This window comes from Lemur catta, chromosome 2 (assembly GCF_020740605.2).
Source record: "Lemur catta isolate mLemCat1 chromosome 2, mLemCat1.pri, whole genome shotgun sequence".
Lineage (NCBI taxonomy): Eukaryota > Metazoa > Chordata > Mammalia > Primates > Lemuridae > Lemur > Lemur catta.
The window spans coordinates 24,815,197-24,829,494 of record NC_059129.1 but is presented as its reverse complement, the minus strand read 5'-3'; the positions used below and the strand labels follow the sequence as shown (position 1 = coordinate 24,829,494).

At 41.8% G+C, this 14,298-nt stretch overlaps 1 long non-coding RNA gene across 2 annotated transcripts; it reads left to right on the top strand.

Moving 5' to 3' along the window:
- Positions 1-936: 936 nt before the first annotated feature.
- LOC123631569 lies at positions 937-13,324 on the top strand. Of its 2 annotated transcripts, XR_006733191.1 has the most exons (5): positions 937-1,169; positions 4,521-4,582; positions 4,940-5,033; positions 11,276-11,481; positions 13,126-13,324. It is a non-coding gene; the product is annotated as an uncharacterized LOC123631569 (long non-coding RNA). The 2 variants fall into 2 exon arrangements; XR_006733190.1 differs by lacking the exon at positions 937-1,169 and having other exon boundaries at positions 4,377-4,582.
- Positions 13,325-14,298: the final 974 nt, after the last annotated feature.

Below are 14,298 nucleotides of genomic sequence, written 5' to 3'. Positions count from 1 at the left end.
CTAAGTTTTTCTTCCTTCAGAGAGCCCGGGCCGGAGCCAGTCCACCTTAGCGCGCCTCCAGGCTCCCTCTCTGGAAAGCCTCTCAAGCCCCCCAGGAAACTTCTGGATCCTTCCTTGGTCAGAATTGTACCCTGTTCCCAAGACGGCACCACAGGAAAGAAGAGTTGGGGGAAATTATAAATTACCCCCGTACATGTGAAGATAGTGTCTTGCTGTGAAGATGCATCTTTTTAAGAAATGCCCTGAACCCCACTTCCAACTAGGCTGCTACCCTGGAACCGGCAGAAATCCTGTGGCAGCATCCCCTGTCCCCCCCTTAACAGGTGGCTAACCAAGGACGTGTTTCTTTCCCTTTCGTGGTTTACATGTTTGATCCCCACGCTTGGTTGTAAGGTGATGTTTACGAAAGTGAACTTATCAAACTCCCAATTTCAGACCCACAGTATGTTCTTTGGGGTTAGTGAGTCTCGCTGTTCATTGGAGCATTGATGCACCAGAAGTCTTTGGTTTTAACTTCCCCATAGTGACAAAGTCTTTGGTCATAGGAGTAACAAAGAGAAAGCAAAAAGATCATTGTAAATTAATTACTCCTCGGAGACACAATTTGGCAACGGAAGGACAGCATGCACAGAAAGCAAGGATTCCTCATGTGTCTGCAAGTTACAGGAATCAGTCCCCAAGTATATGAAGTTGGTACCCAGAGCGAAAGTACCAACAGTATCGTATTTGGATCCCACCTCTTTACAAAGTACACTTTCTTCTTTGAAGGGGCTTATAATCTGGGTAGATGAGAATAACACATACAAATTAATACCAGACTCTTTATGATAAATGACAAGAAATGTTAGCCCTGGAAAAATAATGGACATTTACTATTAATCTTTGGTTCTATCTTTTGAATCAGTATTTTTCAATTTAGCCTAACCAAAGCTTACCATTTGATGTATTTCATTTCATATTTTATGAGTCATTCCAGACGGTAGAATCTTAGCTCCAAAAAGGGGATCTTTAAATTAATCTGCCTTATTCTGTAACTGAGAAAACAAGACCACAGTATGTTGAGACTTGAAGATTTTGATACAAGGAAGGGTCAGGACTTTCCTCCTGCTCTGGCCTTTCCTATTATACCATCATACCCTGGTATAAGAGTGATTGGTGTTCCAAGGAAGGTGAGTTACTCTTAGTGCTTGTTTTTACACATGTATAATGATACTGATGTAGTATCCAAAATAAGGACTCTGCCTTTTAAAAAATTAGTACCAGGGAAGGTGATACTTAGAAGTGGGAAATGGGAGGAAGAGAGGGGGGCATTGGACACTGCCATGGGATAGCTTTGTGTGCTTTACTGATTAGATTTGAATTGGAATTTGGTCAAAATTCAAGTCATCAGATATTTAATAAGTACTCACCAATTGCCAGGTATTGTGTTAAGCATTTTGTGCAGTGTGCAGAAGGGTAGAGTAAGATCTCTCTGTCCTCAAGGAACTTTGAAACTTGGGTAAGACCAGTCCATAAATTATTTTATTTTAATTGCTGTGTAGAGATGGGGTCCTGCTGTGTTGCCCAGGCTTGAGTGCAATGGTTATTCACAAGTGCAGTCATTATGCACTACAGCCTCAAATTCCTGGGTGCAAATGATCCCACCTCAGCTTCCTGAGTAGCTGGGACTACAGTTGCCTGCCACCACACTTGGCCCACAAATAATTTTATTTATTTATTTATTTATTTATTTTTGAGACAGAGTCTCACTCAGTTGCCCGGACTAGAGTGCCGTGGCGTCAGCCTGGCTCACAGCAACCTCAAACTCCTGGGCTCAAGCGATCCTCCTGCCTCAGCCTCCCAAGTAGCTGGGACTACAGGCATGTGCCACCATGCCCGGCTAACTTTTTCTATATATTTTTAGTTGTCCAGTTAATTTCTTTCTATTTTTTAGTAGAGACAGGGTCTTGCTCTTGCTCAGGCTGGTCTTCAACTCCTGACCTCGAGCAATCCTCCCACCTTGGCCTCCCAGAGTGCTAGGATTACAGGCATGAGCCACCGCAACCGGCTGACAAATAATTTTAAATACAAAGAAATGCACAATGCCTTGAACATGGAAAGTCCTGCTCAATGTTTGTTGAATGAAAGTGTGAATGAATGAAAGAAACAGTCTGGGATGTCAAAGGAAAACAGAGGTTACCTCTAGTTGATAAAGGGAGATGGGGCTTGTATAGATACATTAGGAACATAGTCATAGTTTAGAAAGATTACATGTTTGCAAAGGCCTAAGGATTACCTTCTGCTCAGGAAAGCTTTGATTTAATAACTAGAATGTGGATTTGGAGAGTAAGAAGATTGGTTCTTGTTTGTGCCACCAGCTGAATCAGTGAACACTAAGTGCTTGTCTGCTCATAATGCCTGCCACCTACTCACCACAAAGACTGTTGGAAATATTATTGAACCAATGCCTATAAAAGCTATAAGTAAGCAAAGAGACAAAAAGATAAATGCATATTCTGTGTTAATAATAATCCTTATGCTTTGATATTGTCCTTATTGCTGGGTATGGTCCCAGTGGGGAAAGCTTTTTATAGAAAGGACTTTGTACAGTTCAGTACAGATGAACTGAAAAATGCATGTGGATTTTTCCACTCTGGGCTGCTAATCCAGTTCATTTCCACAGGACAGGGATGGGACCAGTTTATGGGGTGTCTAGGGGCATAGGTAGTCAGGTGGTCTTTAAATAGTGGACTATCGCAAATAACATACTTACAAGACAAGCACACAAGCATACTTATGAATACTATGTACTGTTTATCTAATTTGATAAGTGAAATCTGTAGTCCACTAGCCTGTACATCTCCTGGAGCCCAGGGCCACTTCTTACACATTTTGTTTCTAGCACATTTTCTCATGTTGTTATGCAAGGTTAGATTAGTTTAATTAAAAGATAGTATGATGGAGTGGTTAAGAGAGTTAATTGACTATGGAACTAGATATAATGGGGTTTAAATCCTGGCTGTGCAGCTTACCAGCTATATCCACTGTCAAGTTGGTCAACTTCTCTAAATTTATCTGTAAAATGAAGATAATAGTTCCCACTTCCTAGAGTTCTAAGGATTAAAATAGACAATGTATTAAACAATAAATCAAAGTACTGTAAGAAAATAAAAAAATAAATAAAATAGACTATTTAAAGTGCTTCACAGTTCTTGACATGCTAAAAAAAGAACTTGATAAATTGTGGAAATTATTATTTGGAAATATTTTATCAAGTTGATTGTCATAATTTATCATATCCAAATTTTTTTTTTACCAATCTGTGGCTTCTCTTTTCGTTCACTCTCTTAATGTCTTTCAAAGAGCAGAAGTTCTTTTTATTTTTTAATTTTTTTTTTTTTTGAGGCAGTATCTTGCTCTGTTGTCCAGGCTAGAGTGCCATGGTGTCAGCCTAGCTCACAGCAACCTCAAACTCCTGGGCTCAAGCAATCCTCCTATCTCAGCATCCCAAGTAGCTGGGACTACAGGTGTGTACCACCATGGCTGGCTAATTTTTTTTTCTATTTTTAGTTGCCCAGCTAATTTTTTTCTGTTTTTAGTAGAGATGGGATCTCGCTATTGCTCAGGCTGGTCTCAAACTCCTGACCTCGAGTGATCCTCCTGCCTCAGCCTCCCAGAGTGCTAGGATTATAGGTGTGAGCCACTGCACCTGGCCCTGAGCAGAAGTTCTTAATTTTGAGGAAGTCCATTTATTAGGTGTCATATCTAAGAAATCTTTACATAACCCAATGTCACATAGATTTTCTCCTATTTTTTAGAAGTTTTATAGTTTTTATATTGATTTATTTTAGAGTATTTAACTAAACTTGCATTCCTGAGAAAAGTCCCACTTGGTGTATTATCCTTTTTATATATTATTGTATTCAATTTGCAAAATTTTGTTAAGAATTTTTGCATCTATGCTTATGAAGAATTGTTTTGTAGTTTACTTTTTTTGTAATCTCTAGTGTTAGTATCATGATAATTCTGACCTTTTAAAATGGGTTCAGAAGTATTCTTTGCTCTTGAATATTCTGGAAGAGTTTGTATAGAATTTGTATTTTTTAAATTTCCAAACATGGGAGTTTTAAGTTCTATTTTTGTTATTGATTTCTACCTTACTTGCATAATTTCCATCTTAATTATTGATGTGTTTTTGCTTGTTTATTCTTTCAGTTACTAAGAAACTTGTGTTAATATCTCCCATATGATTGTGGATTTGTCTATTTTTACTCTATTCTATCATTTTTTTCTTTACATATTTTGAGGCTATATTATAGGTGCCTCTGTGTAATGGAATTATGTCTTCTGATGAATTGAACATTTTATCATTATGAAATGTTCTTTAATAATAATACCTTACATCTTAACATTTACTTACTCTAATATTAGTACAGTTGACCTTGAACAACATGGGCTTGAATTGCATGAGTCCACTTATATGTGGATTTTCTCCTGCCTCTGAGACAGCAAGACCAACTCCTCTTCCTCCTCCTCCTCAGCCTACTCAGTGGGAAGACATTGAAAATGAAGACTTTGATGGTCCACTTCCACATGATGAATAGTAAATATATTTTCTCTTCCTTCTGATTTTCTTAATAACGTCTTTTCTCTAGCTTACTTTATTGTAAAAATACAATATCTAATACATATAACATCCAAAATATGGGTTAATCCATGTTATTGGTAAGGCTTCCAGTGAAGAGTTGGCTATAAGTAGTTAAGCTTTTGGGTAGTCAAAAGTTGTATGTGGATTTTGACTGTGCTTGGGAGTTGGTACCCCATCCCCCACATTGTTTGAGTCAATTGTATAGCCACATCAGCTTCCTTTTGGTTAGTATTTGCCTGGTGTATCTTTTCATCTCCTTTCAACTTTTCTGTGACCTTATGTTTTTAGATTGTTTCTTTTTTTTCTCCCAAGTTTCCCACATTTGAGGAAATCTCAGGGGTCAGCATATCTGGAATACCATGGATGAGTCTCGCTTCGATCATGATCATGGTATCTCCGCTGCCAGGTAAGTGTCAGATTGTTTCCCATAAAAACATATAGTTGCATTTTATTTTTATAGCATATTTGTCTTTTAACTGGAATATCTAGACCATTTACATTTAAAGTAATTAGTAATAGATTAGAGTTTAATTTAACCATTTTATTATATGCTTTCTTTTTGTCCTGCCTGTTCTGTTTCTTTTTCTCTCCTTTCTTGCCTTCTTTTGTTTGCTTTACTATATATGTTTGTTGCAGGTTAGAGGGAATATTTAATTCTCATTCAGTAGAGTGCATATCATTGTGTACTGCTTGCAAACATAATCACTATAGAGTTCATTTAGTGTTAAGTAATTAGGTGATTCATGTTTAAATGTTTATATTATGCTGCAGTGTTTGGAGGATTGTTTTATAGGTGTTTAAGAGGGTTTTAGTGATATTTAGAGAAATTGGTTAGAGTTTTTGGACAGGCTGGGAATACATTCTTATTTTCTCATTTAAAATAATATAATACAGGCTCATTTGATCTGAGAATTGTTTTCAGGAATGCATTAAGCTGAGTCATTAACGTGATGACTGTACTTCTAATTGTAGCATATAGGATACCTTTGTTTTGTGTGCTTATGTCAAAATGCATCTGTAGGCTTCTTACTATATCATGCTTCCAAATGAAGATGTTGGCAAAGTTTAATAATCCCACACCTAGAGAGAAGTTACCAAGAAGAGTGTCTCTAGGAACAAATTTAAAGTGGTAGAAAATTGCAAGTCTGATGATTATTTTCATAAGAACACTGAATGAAATAGCTTATTTGCTTATGAGCATAACGGTTCTTACTTGGTTCCTGCTTCTGGACCTGAACCTTAAATGCTGGTGAGCGTAAGATTCTGCCTCCCTCCACACATGTCCTCTAAGTGATTTCACAAGCTCTTGGCTTCAACCATAGGTTGCCAACCCTAAGATGTGTGTTTCGCTTCGTTCCTGACCCCTGATAATTCAGACTGCTACTGAGATCCTCCACCTGGCATCTCACTAGCTCTCACTGAATTCGATACGTATAAGACCTGTTATTTCCCCTCTCCTCCTCACCTCAGATTCAGATTCTACTTTCTTCTCTACCTCTCAGTTCAAGGTTTCAGCATCCACCACAGATTGATTACTGGCTCCCAGGAAGTTAGTTACCAAGTCACATCACATCTGCCTCCTACATATTTCTTTTTTTTTCCCATAAAAACTTTCAGACCTATAGAAAAGTTGCAAAAATATGTGAGAGTAATGAATATCAATAAACATTTTTACTTAGACTCACCAATTGTGTGAACAATTTGTCACATTTGCTTTATCTGTCTCATATATATTTATTTATATATGTCTGCATCATAGTAATAACAAAAGTTATTATTATTTGTTGAGTCATTTGTAAATCGCAAACATCATGGCTCTTTACTCCTCAGTACTTCAGTATATATCTCTGAAGAACAAGGAACTTCTCTTATGTAACCATAATACAGTGATTAAATTCAGGACATTTAACATTAATTCAATATTATTAAATATTTACTGTAAAATTAATATGTTAATTATAACACTTAATAATATAACAAATAATTATAAGGTAGTTATAATATGTTTATATTCAAATTTCACTTTTTCCAGTAATGACCTTTCTAGCAATTTTTTTTCCCCTCAATCTTGAAGCCAACCTGAGATCATTTGTTATATTTAATTGTTATGTTTCTTTAGTCTAATCTGGAATAGTTCCTCACCTCAGCCTTTTTTTTTGTTTTTTTTTTGTGGAGGGGATAGGGTTTCACTATGTTTCTGAGGCTGGAATGCAGTGGCTATTCACAGGTACAATCATAGCATACTACAGCCTTGAACTCCTGACCTCAAGCCACCTTCCCACCTCAGCCTTTTTTTTTTTCTGATTTTATGACATTGGCAGTTTTAAAGAGGCCACACTAATTATTTTATAGAATGTTCCTTAATTGAGATGGACACCTTAATCAAATGATCAAAGTTAACATCACAAAGCACAGATTGCCACCATATGTCTTTTGGTGTGATGCAGTGAGACACAACTGTGCTTATGCTATATTCCTGTCAAAAGTACAGGAATACTTGTACAATGAATCAGATCGTGAGGAAACCATCAGACAAATTTCGCTCACCCTCAGACTAAAGTCTACACTCCAAAAAGTCATCAAGGTCTCTCATGATCTGTCACTTTTATCTCTCAGCACATCCTCTGTGTGGCAGACACTCTGGCTATCCACACAACACCTTTCCCCCCATGGCTTCCTCACTTTTGTTCAGGTGGCTCTCAGGGAAGCTGGGCCCTCTCCTGGCGCGGGGAACAAACCATGATTGGTCCATGTCTAATGTGGCAACCCCATTCCCACTTACTGCTAATTAGTTTTGGGATGGGCATCTGACCCATTGCTGCCAATCAGCATTCAAGTGTTAGTCTCTTGGGGAGCTTCTGGAAGAAAAAAATATGGTCCTTGATGAAAAAGATGGTGAGGAGGCCTGTATCTTTTTAGCGTCTTGATCATGGTTGGGGAAGCTGTGATGCTTAATGCTATGGCAGCTGCCTTGACAGGCCTAAGGATGAAGCAGCATGTTATGGTGGAGACCTGGCTCTCTCACACTGCACTCGTTCTGAAACTGTCTGCTGTGTCAGGGCAGGGTGTGTGTGCAAGATCGTTAAATGCCTGTGCTGCTTATGCCACTGTTGGCTCTGTGCGCTGCTACCTGGAGCCAAGCATGCTCTTAGCTGATACGCCCTGCCTACCTCCTGCCACTTTCCATTCCCACATGCTCTCTGTCCCCTCGGTGCCTAACTCCTACTCATTCTTAGGCTATAGCAGAGACATGACTTCCTCCAGACACCTTCCTTTACCTTCCAAGGCTGGGCTGGGTGCCTCTCCTGAAGCATCCAGTATCTACTCCCACAGTAGCCTTTTTAATCACCAAATCTAGTTCTCATAATAGAGTTCTCCAGTATCTGTAGAGGAAAGTTTTGTGGAAATAAGTGCTGCAAAGCCCCGGAACACATTTTTTATTAGCCTAAGCCAGGGCTCAGGAAGAAGTGGAAAGAGTAGTCTCTTACAATAGCCAACAAATTCCCTTCCAGCCTTTGATTCAACCGTAACTCAAGGTTGGCCCTTTCACAACAAATCTCCAGCCAGAGGACAAGTGTTGGAAGTCCCGCAGATTGCTAGAAGAAACTTGGCAAGTGTCTAATTGCTGGGAAGGAGGAACCGTTATCGTCCCAACTTTAGAGTGTACAGATTAGACCTATGTAATTGAGGCTGGGCGCAGTGACTCACACCTGTAATCCTAGCACTCTGGGAGGCTGAGGTGGGAGGATTGCTTGAGGTCAGGAGTTCCAGACCAGCCTGAGCAAGAGCAAGACCCTGTCTGTACTAAAAATAGAAAAAATTAGTCAGTCATGATGGCACATATCTGTGGTCCCAGCAACACGGGAGGCTGAGGCAGGAGGATTGCATGAGCCCAGAAGTTTGAGGTTGCTGAGAGCTGGGCTAATGCCACGGCACTCTAGCCCAGGCAACAGAGCAGGACTATGTCTCAAAAAAAAAAAAAAAAAAAGAAAAACCCAAAAAACCTGTGTAATTGTAGAGGTAAATACTAGAGCAAAATAAGGGCAAAAAACACAGGGATATGTATTCTGGTTCAGTATTAAGTGGAACTTTTTGACCATGATCATCAGTCAAAACTTGGACGGGCTGCCTTTTTTTCACTGGCATGGTTCAAATAGAAGTTGGGTTACTGTTTTTTCAAGAATGTTATGGAGGGGACTCCCCAACTGGCTGAGAGTTGGACTAGATGTCCGTTAAGTGTCCCTTCCAGCCCTAAAATTGTAATATAATTCTAAGATTCTGTGATTTGGTGTCTCCCAAGAAATTCACACACACAGCAGTTAGAGACCCTGCCACCAGAGGGCGGTGTTACCACATTTGGTTCAGTTGCGTGGAAGGAACCAAAGCTCCCTCCAGAGAACACCAAGCTTAGAACCGTCACAAGGATGATGTGGCCCTGTGTGAAGATGGAGAGGGACCAACCAAAGAAATAGTATTCCTCCCTCCAACGCTCTTGAACAGTGATTTCTGCCTGCAGCTCTCCAGAGACTAGGAAAGTGAGGAAGGGAAACAGGGTTGAGGAGTATCAGAAGGCCACAGCGGAAATTGTGTCACACAAGGGAAGGTTGAAGGACCCAAGAATATTCAACCTAGAGAAGAGAAAACTTGGACAGACCATGAGAACTGTCTTCTATTAAGGTGGTTCTTCAGGGCCCTGGGTATCAAACCAGGATCAGCATGTGGACACTACCATGAGCAGGTCTCAGCTTGATTCAAGGAAGAACTTTCTGGCAATGTCTGGGAAGGACTACCTTGGGAAGCAGTTCGTTGGCTTTGTCATTCACTCACTCTATATGTATTTACCATGTGCAACCAGGCCTGGCACTCTGGTTGCTGAGGATACAGCAGTGTACAAAACACACAAAACTGCCTGCCCTCACAGAGTTGACCCCCCTATATGTGAACATTCTGGGAGATGCTGAGGCAAAACATGCAGGGGTCACGTGGGACCTTGGCCTGGATGGATCTTAACATCCCTTCAGGGGGTTCCATATCTTTCATCTGCTTTAGAAAACCTAGTTTGTCTTCATTTCATGACTATACCCTTTTAAAATTTGGAAAGAACCTTATCAACACTGTATAGTTTTCATGGTTTCCAATAGAAACAAGCCTGCGCCTGTGAGTTAGGATATAGGGATACGACATAACTTTTTTATATGGCAATTGTAAAAATTGTCTTTAGATTGGGAAGTCTTAGACAAATAAAATTTCATCATTTAAAAACAAGCTGCAGGCCAGTGCAGTGGCTCATGCCTGTAATCCTAGAACTCTGGGAGGCCGAGGTGGGAGAATTGCTTGAGCCCAGGAGTTTGAGGTTGCTGTGAGCTATGATGATACCACTGCACTCTACCTGGGATGACAGAGCGAGACCCTGTCTCTGTCAATCAATCAACTAATCAATAAAGCTCCAGTTGATTATATTTTATGTTTCTTTTATTTAAACTGTATTAGGACAAGGCATTGAAATTATCAATGTGAGGAATTCTTTCTAGAGAACAGCCAGGTCACAGACAATACATATTCTGTCCTTGACGTGAACATATAGGAACTCAACTAAAACAGATCGATTGTTACTGTCATCCAAATGCTTGGCACAGCCTCAGAGAAGCCACACTAATTTTAATTCCTCTAATGGCTGGGATTTACATCCCCAAACCCATTTTCCACCATAGCTCTCTTATTCTTCAGCACTGGTCTCTTTCTGGCTTATACTTTTTTATGCATAATACACATTCTCAGGATAGACCCAGTTTTCCATTTTCATATTTTCTTCCTCAATGGACTGCTGTTGAGATCTGTATCACCCTGGAAGACAGTGAGAGAGAAAGGGTGGAGGAATTCCATGTGGGTCAGGCCAGGGAGTTCTGACATCTTTGCTCCCTTCTTGCTAGAAAGATGGCTCTCCAAGATGCTGGGGATACCTCTACATAGGCTCCCTTCTAAGTAATGGGTACCATTAGGTCATACCTAGCATGTTCTGCATGAGGTTGGGAGGGTTTAGAGACCCCTTCTTTGGGCCTGGCATGCCCATTAGGACTGAATTCTGCCAGGCTGTTGAGAGCGCGAGGGTGCAATCCCGAGACCCAATGCTTCCCAGAAGCCTGCCCGTGGCATCTCTTGAGGGGCCAAGAGGCTTGCATTGCTATTGTGATGTGAGCATCCTCCCAAGAAAGAAAAGGTGCTGCTCATCACATCCACAAGTGGATTTTAAATATTAGTAAGATTTCCTTCTGGAGTTTATGAAATATTGTACCCAACAGGGCCTTTCACAGCCTCACCCCTGCCTACCCTGCCAGCTTCGTCTCCCACCTCTCTGCAACTCTCTTGCCTCATGCTGAGCCCCTGGGCAAGTCCCACCTCTGTACTTTTGCATGTGTTGGGCCTTCTGTCTGAAATTTCCTTCTCTTCTTCTCTGCCTGGCGAAGCATCAGATTTATTTATTCTTTTAAATTTTTGTTAAAATATTTTTTTATTTTAATTTTAATAAATATCAAGACCAATAACTTCTGTAAAAGACACCAATTATGCACTTGGATGTCATAGTGTCAATTGCTATAAAAATTTCTAAAAACTTCCTCTCAGATTCTGCACTTCTGCTGTCGTGGGCAGGTAACAAACAGGACCACCCATCGCATGGTGCTGCTCTAGACTCTTGTACAGGTCACGTCCTCCTTGGAAGTGCTCCATCCAGCCACCTTGGGATGATCCACTTGCTCCTCCTATGTGCTCCCCTCCCATGAAATGCAACCGGCATGTAGCAGAACATCGGCCCATAGCCTTGAAGTGATTGTTGTGTGCATCTACCTCTCCACCAGGTACTGAGCTCCTTGAGGAGGACCTTCTTTCTCATTTACCTCTGTATCCCAGAGAACAGGCCTAGAGCCCATATTCAGAGCTTGGTCAATACGTGTGGGAATGGATATAATGCCACTTTAGAGAACTAAATTCTGTGGCTCATGAACATGAAGGCAGGGTCTAGGCTTAGTGCTGATCCATGCACCAGTTTGCTTAAGACAGCCAGTGGCCACTAGTGGTATATCCAGCCCTGTGACCAACAAGGGGACATGGATAAAAGAGTGAGGATAGATCAAGACATGGAGAGCAGACCCTGGAGGCACGGCCTCATCACTTCTTCTTGCCAGAGGCCAGACTGCAGCCAGGAACATGGAAGTAGATCCTTGCTGTGATAGAGCAGCCAGACCAGGGCCAACCAAAGCAGGGTGGGGGATCTGCTTTAGAAGGTATCTAATCCTGGAGACCAAGACTTAGCAGGTGTAAGGAGCTGAACCGCCTCCTGAGACAGGGTGTGCAGGAAGCCTCCCGAGTAACCCCTGCCTAGGAAAGAGCTCAGGAGGAGGGATCGCTTTCAGGTTTCTGCCTTGAAAGGAGATGGTTACACATTAATCATAGAACTCATCTAGAGTCAAGCCTCTGGTTTCCTTTTTTTCTTTCTTTCTTTATTTTTTTCAGCAGAGGATTGAGTTCAAGGGCCTCTGATTTTCTTACCTTCCCAAGCTTACCACTTACCATTATTTTCGGGTTAGCGAATTAAAAAAAAGATTCTGTGTCCTCTTTTTTTGTTTGTTTCCTCCCTAAGCAAATAGTAAGATAAGGCTCAGCTTGAATCCAAAGGTCAATGGATTATCACTTTTGGCTCTAACTCAAACTAACCACCATTCCTGAGACAGAGAGTTGTAAATGAACAGGGGGGAACCTTACCCTCACCAGTAGCTGATTCATCCAGATATTTGAACACAAGGCCAGAAATCATTTCTGGAATCCATGGAGGTTGGTGCTTAGGCTTCACCCTCACCCCCATGCCCCAACCTGAGCCAAGTCCTGGATTTTTAGCTGTCCTGGTTAATCCCACACAGAGGACAACCAAATCAATTTTCCATGGTAATTCAAATAAAAGACAACTTGCCTTTCCTTAGCACAGGGTTTGTATGACCACGGACAAGTCACTGAACTTCTCTCAGCTCATTTTCCTCACCTGACAAATGGGGATATTTATACCTACCTCATAGGATAATAAAATAGTGAGAAGCATCTGTCATCTGCCAGGCTCTTGTAAAAAAAAAAAGTAAGTGAAACCTCCATCCCCAGGTCTGTATTTCTGTAAGGGCAGACTTCTGCTACAGCAGTGGCTCTCGAACTCGATCACACATCTGAGTTTCCTGGAGGGCTCATTAAACCACAGATGCTGGACCTACCCCCAGAGCTGCTGACTCAGTAGGTCTGGAGCCAGGCCTAAGAATAGGCATTTCTAGCAACTCTCCAGGTGACACTGATGTTGCTGGTCCAGGGGACCAGGTTTTGGGAACCACTGCTCTAGAATAATGTTCTTTGTCTCTCTCCTCACCTTTCCCTTGCTTCTCTCCATGGGAGGAGGAGTGATTTATCTTGTATTTGGAATAAGGAACCAGGAAGGCTGAACCCTATCTTGTCTCTCCTTTTAGATCTACTTGCAGGGATGATGAGTTCTGGTTGTTCCTCTGCTCGAGGCAGTGGCTGCTCCGCAAGGAGCTGGCTGTGATTGCTCAGTGCTGCAGGCATCTTTAATCCTGAGGCAAAGACGAGGATGCCCATGGTGGACATACGCTAGAGCCACATCCTCAATCTAGAGTTACAGCATAATAAAACTGGTATTTTGACTTATATGTTTGTCCCCAATGTTTTTTTCCTTGATTGGTTCTGAAGTAAAAGGAGTAAGAAAGGACTATTTTAAGTTGCCCCCCTAAAATCCCACCTGCACTCAGTGCTCAAGAAATGGTAGCTGTGATGATGATTATTAATTATTTCCTCAGTAGTAGAAACCTAAATTCAACCAGTGTTGATGAAATCCCCAGTGAAGAATGATATTGTGGGGGATGTGAAAGGTGAACACACATTGCCATGAGCTTGCGATGTCTCCACGCATCTCCAGTGAAAATGCATGTGTACTAAGCACCCATGTTCCAGGTCTAGCATCAAGTGGCATCACACAGGAAACTGCCTTCCACCCAGATGGGGGACATCAGGACTACCTGCACCTGTCTGCAGGTGGACAGCACCCTGCCTGAGGGCTGCGAGAATCCAGAGAGGAGATCTGCAGCTGAAGAGGTGAGGGGAGCACTACCACTGCTAGGAGTAAAGCAGGTGCAGGGAAGGTGAGCTTCCTGCAGTCCATGCCTACCTGCTGTGGCCCAGGGCAGGGAGGGCTTCATTCCTCAGAGAGGGTTTTGGAGGAGCCTATCTTGGACACCTGGATGATCTCCAAGGAGGTGATGCCCTTGCCGGCCACACGGTGTCTGGTGCGCAGCTTGTTCAGGGCAGTTTCCACCATGCCTGCCCACTCCTCAGTGTCATCCAGCTCGTGCACCGTCTTCCTGTACCGAGCCAAGGTCTGGTTGGCCTGCTCCTCCTGTGACAAAGGCACAGCGGAAAACAGGGCATGAGCCTGGCTGGTTCTGGTTAAGTGTGCAGTTTTATCAGTTATACTGGGACCTCTAAGAGTCCAGTTGTTCTTCTTACAAAACAGGTGTCTTAGGTGGGGAAGGACATGCTACAGCTCGCCAGGGGCGACCACCTTCAACACTCTTAGCTGACTGTTTTTGGCCTTGACATCAATATTTGTAAGTAAAAATGTGCTT